At 46.7% G+C, this 7,692-nt stretch overlaps 2 protein-coding genes across 3 annotated transcripts in view; both read right to left on the reverse strand.

Annotated features, from left to right (window-relative positions):
• Positions 1-6,608, reverse strand: part of EHBP1 (EH domain binding protein 1) — an 870,491-nt gene extending 863,883 nt beyond the window's left edge. Inside the window, exon 1 of the mRNA XM_037807056.1 lies at positions 6,563-6,608. The gene's annotated coding sequence lies outside the window, so the exon portion shown is untranslated. The remainder of the gene's footprint in view (positions 1-6,562) is intronic.
• Positions 1-6,696, reverse strand: part of B3GNT2 (UDP-GlcNAc:betaGal beta-1,3-N-acetylglucosaminyltransferase 2) — a 29,316-nt gene extending 22,620 nt beyond the window's left edge. Inside the window, exon 1 of one of the 2 annotated variants that reach the window (XM_037807062.1) lies at positions 6,563-6,696. The gene's annotated coding sequence lies outside the window, so the exon portion shown is untranslated. Of the gene's footprint in view, positions 1-5,571; positions 6,486-6,562 lie in introns of those variants that run through there. The other variant, XM_037807064.1, reaches the window with a different exon arrangement.
• Positions 6,697-7,692: the final 996 nt, after the last annotated feature.

The raw sequence follows: 7,692 nt of genomic DNA on the forward strand, positions 1-7,692 counted from the left end.
AAAAAATGAAAATTAAAACAATAAAGGAGAAGTGAAATGGTTTAAAAAAAAAAAAAAGCTGTTGGGGGCAAATGGGAAGCAGGGAGCTCTGTCACGAAGCTGTTCAAGGACCCAGGCCCTGCTGGTCACCCACCTCTCTGGCTCAAGCTCAGCTTTCTAAACATGAACAGGACTGTGCCATGTTGCTGCCTCTCTCCTCAGCACAAAACCTCCCTGGCTCCTCACTGCCTCCACAATTACAGAGCGCCACTTCTCCCCATGGTCACTGAGGCTGCAATGGTCACCGTGTCCCAGCCCTCCCTACCTCAGGTGCCCTATGGGCCTCTGTGCTTTCTATTTTCTCAGCCTGCAATCCCTTGACCCCCTGTTCTCCTTTCTCTGCCCCTGAAGTATTATTCATCCTTCAAGGCTGAGCCCAAACACTACTTTCCGATTTCCTGGCTGCTCCCAACACCACACTTTATTTGCACCTCTGTTATGGCACTCATGGGTTCATCAGCTCCACCAGACTGCCAACTCCATGAGGGCTGGAACCAATGGTGCCTGAAGACACACAGGGCCCAGCATAAGGCTCGCCAGGTGCTCAATCAACGTAGGTTTCCCACGTCACTTTTGCTCATGTCAGTAAACCTCATCTTGAGGTCTGAAGAGGGACAGGAAGGTTTACAAAGTTAGGTGTTCCTTCTAGTTTACTGTAACCTGGGAGCCCCTGGGGACTGCATGCCCAGCATTTCTGACAGTGGTACAGCCAAGAGTAGGGACCAGAGCATGGATTGATTTGAACCCAGGCCTTTAAAGCCTTCTACTCTCACTGCCAGGCATCTCAGAGCAGACTCATACAATATGTTATTGGGTGAACTGTAATCCCCAAAAGGACGTGTTTGAGTCCTAACCCCCAGGCCAAGTGAGTGTGCCCTTATTTGGAAACAGGGTCTTTGAAGATGCATTTAGTAAAAATGAGGCCCAACCAGATAGGATGGGCCCTAACTCAATATGACAGGTGTCCTTATAAGAAGAGGGAAATTTGCACACAGACAGATGAAGGGGAGAATGCCGTATGAAGACAAGGGCACAGAATGAACTGCTGTAGCTGCAAACCAAGAAATGAATGCCAAGAATTGCCAGCAAACCATGGGAACCGAAGAAAAGGTAAGGAAGCATCCACCCCTACAGGTGTCAGAAGGAGCACAGCTCTGCTGACACCTTGATTTTGGACTTCTAACATCCAGAACTGTGAGACAATAAATTTCTGTTTTAAGCCACCTGGTTTGTAGCAATTTGTTAGGACAGTCCTAGGAAACCAAGACACAATCTGTTTAAATTTGCCAAAAATGTGTGTTTTTCTAAGGTCTTTCTATAAGGATACAAATGCAGAGAAACGCAGATAGCAGAGAAGGATCTAGACCAAGTTCTTAACAGTTGTCAATGTTGAAAAATGGCAGAATTATGCTTTTATTTTCCTTTAGGATAGCTTTAATTTTTTTTCTAAATAAACATCTTGTACGAAAAAAGACCTTTAGAAAGTTCCTCCCAAGTACCGCTCAAGTGAAAGAATGATTCTAAAATAAGAAGTTTTTCCCCCAAAAAATACACTGGGGACATGAAGCCACAGAATATGTAACACCACCTGTAGAAAAGGGCCACAAAAGTTGATGTTTTAAATGGTTTGTCTGAAGCACGCAATTAACAGCTGGCCCTGTGCTTTCACTTCTGTTTTTTTTTTTTTTTTTTTGGATAACTAAAGTTAATTTAAAAAATGAATAAATATAAATAAATATATCATAAAACATAAAGCGGTATATTGTTGTTCTGAGCATCTTGGGCATTTATTGATGCCTCATAGCTAAGCTACACTCTCCCATCAGCTTCAACTGGCTCTCAATGAGCCCTTCTGCACACATCATACTGGTGACTGAACAATAAATAGGAGGATGATTCAGTAACTGTCATTTCATGACTTAGAGAGAAAATGTCCATTAAAAATAACAGGGTATCAACTATCAACAAATAATATATCTTATTTAAACCAAATGCTACATCAACAAAGTGTTAAATCAACCAAGATTTACCCTTTAACTTTTAATAAAAATCCCACACAAGTTTTATAACAAAACAGCTCATTAAAGCACACAGAAGATATATTTGCTTTAGTTACCACCTTTTTAAAGAAATAAAAGAGGAAAGAGGAAACCGATGTGTGTGTATCAGACACAGTCCTAGGTACTTTAGGTATATCATCAACATGAATCTTCCCAACAAAACTATGAGACAGGGCTCTATCTCTCCCATTTCACAAATGAGAAAACTGAGGTTCAGAGAGGTTAAGTAACTTGTCCACAGTCACACGGTAAGTGGCAAAAATGAAATTCAATTCCAAGAACTGTTTCATAAAAGACTATACATTGCATGATTTTGTACGATTCCATTTATATGATGTTCCAGAATAGGCAAAACCAATCTATAATGATAGAAGTCAGAATAACGATCCCTTCTAGGGGCAGATACTGATTGGAAAGGGGCACAAGGAACCTTCTGGGGTGCTAAAATGTTCTATATCTTGATCTAGGAGATGGATACACATTTATGAGCTGTCCACAAGATTAGTGCACTTTATTATTCACTGTATCTCAAGATAAGAAAAAAAATCCTGATCTGATCGACTCCAAGTTCCTGATCTAAACCACTGCATGGCCACCCTGACAGAAGGTGGCCATTCTCTAGAATTGATTGCCTTGGATAATCAGTTTTAAAAAAACATTCTGGTAACCAATGTACATCTTAATCACATCAGAGTGAAGATGTCTGAACAATAAACCTGCTTTAAAATACCACGGAATGAAAAGTAAAAAGTATCATTTCCTGGCTACTAGGAATTTCCCTTCTAAAACCACATCGGAATCAAAACAAAATTTAAACCCTCCTATGAGAGAATATTCATAGATGCTCAGAAAATAGATTAGAGCAAAGTTCTTAGAGAAAGAGTTACCTATAGCAAATAGCTAAAGCTAAAATCACACAAATTATTTCAAGACATAAATGTTATTAACTTCATCAACGTTGCTGACTCTCAAAACAAGCTTGAACTGTTATAAAAATTAAGACAAGGTAAGAAGGCAAAGCTCGTGGGCAACAGGCATACAACTAACAAGAGGTGCAGCACCAGAGCAGAGCAAAATCTAAATTCTGAGAATTGTAACAAATAGAAAACTCAGTACAAATTTCCAGTAGTAAAGAGTGCCACATGTAACAGATTCTCCATCAAGTAACAAGTTCTTCTCACTGTAGCTTTGTTCAGGGTGGCAAAGCCTCATCACCAGCAGGTGATGATGAAATTATTACATCAATTCTCTCAAAGCCTTACCACACACTTACACACACCTCTTATTCAAAGGGTAATTGCCTCTCCAGAGAGAGGAATTTATTCATCCTACAATTTGGAGACACATCTGGCAAGTACCTAGTTATAGTTAGCCCACCTTAGAAGAGGAATAGAAAAAAACAGCTGGACCCATACCCATTGAATAAATACACTGTCCTTCTTTACTGGATGCTTTCAATTATGCAGCCAGGAAATACTTTCCACTTTGAATCCAGAGCTTGGCTTAAATTATTTTTTAACATTCTGTACACACCAAAATACAACTGATTGATTGAAATTACCTTAAAGAAGTTTTACCTGGATATTTACATATAAGACCAAAAGCCTTTAAGAGAATTTTCAGTGTTGGTAATTTACACATCACTGTTGGGCACGTTGCAATAGATCACATAACCTAATACACCAAATGCAAGAATGTCAGTGTTTATAAAAAACCATTTGTATTTACGAATTTTTAAAGTCTTTAACAAACTGTCCAACAAAACTGTCAACAAGTTAGGTAGAGTCAGTCAAACATTGAATCCATTTAAGCAAGTCTTAAAGAATTAGGGGCACTCTCAAGAAAAAAGTGCCTCAGAAAAATTCATAGCCCTGGTCAGCACACCTAAATTATGGGTTTTAAAAACCCCCAGCATTACTAGAAAACTTAAAGCTTAAATTTCAAAGTTCCTTTGTTTGAGAAAAAAAGGCTTCACCTTATCTCTTACCCCTATATCACCTGAAAAAGCCCCATACATTTCTATCCAGAACATCTTAGCTTTGTACCAACAATGCATAATGTTAAGGTAAAATGATTAATAATTTTTATGATCCTGATTCATTTCCTAATGTAACTCTTTTTAAAAAATCACATCTGAATAAATAGTATAGTAAAAAATCAACCATGAATGAATGGGTCCACTTTTCTATTTTAGTATAACTTTGGTATATTAGAATTAGAGAACTGTGAACCATGATTTTTTTCAAACAAGGAAATCTTCAAAACTGCAAGCCATCTATTCAGGCCTCCATCAGAAGTTTGGAAAAAAATCAATTTGTAAAGTTTTACAACAAGCAAATTATGTTTATTTACTTAAAGGATTATCTCATTCCTTGGATTTTAAAAACCTGCTATCTGCATCTGCCAAATTTTGCTAATTTCAGGGGGAATTTGATGCCAGGAGGAACTTCCATATTAAGTACAACAATGACCATCACTTATTAAACACTTCCTAATTCCCATGCAGTACTAAGCATTCTGCAAACATTATCCTATATTGTCCTCAAAAACAATCTTGTACAGCAGACACTGATCATCCCCACAACTAAATATGGGAAATGAGGCTTGGATGAAAAATAAAACTTGCCCAAGGTGACTGAACAGGATGTGGCAGAAACAAGACTAGCCTCAACAGTGAAGATGGAAACTCAGAACTTTTATGGAGAATTAAGCCTTTCATCATACACCAGCCACCTGCACGTAAAGCATTGAGCATAGCAAGGGAGATCCCCAAAAGAAAAAGCAATATTCCAAACTGGAAAAAGTAATTTCAAACAGAAGATCTAAGGATAAATTCATTTTTAAAGGCTGGGCAGTGGGGGAAATGTATACTCAAGTAGAGTTCTATAGGGCTCCTACACTTACGCGATCTTAAAATCCAATCTGGTTTAAGAGCAGGCGGGCTCTGTGTAAAACTCTCACAAACTACATCAAGCATAATAACCTCTACTGAAATGAATCAGAAGTGCAAGCTTGATGAGTGGGAAGAAGTGACCGCCCTGTCCCGTCCTCCCTCGGGGTCAGCTGTCAGATCCGTGCATCCGCCACTGCAACCTGCCACCGGAGCCCCGGACTGGGTTCGCCCGGGTCCCAGCCTTCCCAATCCCAGCCCTGCCCCGTCGGCCACCTCATTAACCATCCCACCATCACCCGAGGCACAAGTAATTACGCTGGAAGAATTTGTTATAACAAGTATAAACCCATATTCACCAACTGGCTCCGCAATCTGAAATCCACAGAAAGGCTCCAATAAGGGAGAGGCCGAAGAAAATGAGAGAATTGTTCTAAACGATTGCTTTACGAAGTTGGGGAGATGAAGGCGGCCATGGGGATAGAAGAGCAAAAACAAACCAACCACTCTTAGGCGTCAGGCAGGAGAGGCAGCTTCCTCGCCAGCCCAGGTTATTTAAAAAATGAACTCGACACCGGTTACCTCGGAGTCCCCTGACTTCTCCCAAATTGATGGGGAGACGGGAGATTTCTGCAGCTCCTCAGCCCTGAATGTAAAATACTTTGGCCTGAAAATCAAGGTGACTCGGTTTTGTGGCCACTAGGAGGGACCTCCCTGCAGTCCTGGGGTAGCCGCCAGAACCTGTGCTCTCAGCCCCCGCGGGGCTCCCCATGGATCGCTCCCCACGCACACCCTTATGCGAGCTGTTTTTACAGAAATTCGCGTTAGGCGTCCCCCGATCTGGTAGAAAATCACCACCCCTCCCCGCCCCCCAGCTCTCGGGCAAATAGCCTGGTTAATCATTCAACGCGGGCGGCATGGAATATTTTTTAGAGGTCAAACCGAAAGGTTAGCCCTAAGTTTCACAGAAACCAGCCTTTGGGGACCCAGAAGTGGCAGTAGCAGGCGGCTGGGGGTGGGCAGCGGCTACCAGTAGCTCTTTGGCTCACACAACACCCGATCTCCCCATGCGGCACCAACACCAGCGCAGCGCAAGGGTGGGGTGCGGGGGTGCGACGGCGAAAGCATGTGTGTCCCCCCTCCAAAACGCCGTGCACCCCAGACGCCTCTACCCACGTCCGCATCACCACGACGCGGGCGCCCCCGGAAGTTGGGGCGCAGCGGGGAGGGGGGAGGTCCTCGGACTACCCGCGGGGTATGTGTGTGCGTGTGTGGGGGGGTTGTGTGGAATGGGGCAAGAGGCTCAAAAGACGCTCTGCCGGCGGTTTCGTTATCCTCTTCCTCTGGGGTAAGGAAGGCGGCGGGGGATGGGGGCGCTTAAATGCGGCAGGAGCCACCTAGGTACGGTTTCCTTGGCGAGGGCGCGGGTGCAAAGCCGCAACCGGCGAGGAAAGGGGTGGGGGGTGGTGAGCGGGGGTCGCCAGAGCTGCCCCGGGAAGGTGGCGGGGAAGCGGGGGGGGGGGGCGGATAAAAGGGAGGGAGGCGGCGCGGCTGCCCATCGCCCCGGCCTTACCTTGTCCGGGAGCAGCTCCTGCTCGGCGGGGCTGGGGCGGGAGATCGCGGCCGCATCCACGTCCCAGCCGCTCAGCCCGGCGACCGCCACCGCCCACGATCCATGCGCTGGGCCCGGGACGCGCGGCCGGGCAGTTTCCGCGGCGGTGACCGCTCCGGCTCGGCTCGTCTCCCGCACTTGTTGCCGCCGCGGCCGCTGCGCCTGGCTCCCGGCTCCGGCTCCCGGCGTCGCTGCCAACACCGCCGCCTCCCGGGGCCCTGGCCCGGCCCCGGCCTCGCCTGGCGCGCCAATCCGGCCCGGCGCCGCCCCTCGCGTCACCGCCCCGCCGGGCCCGCCGCCCCACGCTGAAGTTTGGACAAGGCCCTGCGCTAGAAGGTTTGCCAATCGGCGCCCAGAACCCGCTCAAGCTCCGGGCCCCCGGGCCCACACCTGGAAAGCAAACAGTTAAACTGTGGGAAGGGGATCCCCAGGAAGGAGACCTCCCGGAAAAACTGGGCAGCTCGAAACTCAATTTATATTCGGTCTAACCTAAATCTCTCCAGTTGCGGTTCGCCCTTCTTATACTCTGTCCGATGCTGGGGGACTAGCCACATCACCTGGTGAGGACTCCAGTGACCCTTTCTGGCAGGTGCCAGTTCGTGACTGGCCGTAGACCGGACCCCTCTGCTCCTCGAGGGCTGGGGTTGGTGCGCCCCCGCGAAACCCTGGGTAATGGTTCCTCCGCGGAAAGTCAGGGGAGGGGAAAACCAGGGCCAAGGCGGGTTTGACCTTTGCTCTCCGCCGGCCCTATACCTGCTGCCACCTCTTAAGTGCCCAAATGATGCCCTAGAAGCCGAGGCCCAGGTTGTGCCCTGCTCGGCACTGCCACCCAATCCTCAGACTTGTGAAGCCGCCCGGGACATTGGCGGGGGTGGATCTTAGTTCTTGTCGCTGTGTCCTGCAGAGGATATCCTCGAGGACTCACGTGCGGCCCGGGAAGCCCGCGAGCCGAATGTTCAAGGAGCCTGAGCTCTGGGTCGCGAGCCCACGCCGCGGTCCAGGGGGCAGAATGAGTACCTAAGCGCAGCCTAAATGGCCAAACTCTGACCCTCCTCCTTCACGACACTGCGGGGCTCCACGGGCTGGGTCGA

Source organism: Choloepus didactylus, chromosome 17 (assembly GCF_015220235.1).
Source record: "Choloepus didactylus isolate mChoDid1 chromosome 17, mChoDid1.pri, whole genome shotgun sequence".
NCBI lineage: Eukaryota > Metazoa > Chordata > Mammalia > Pilosa > Megalonychidae > Choloepus > Choloepus didactylus.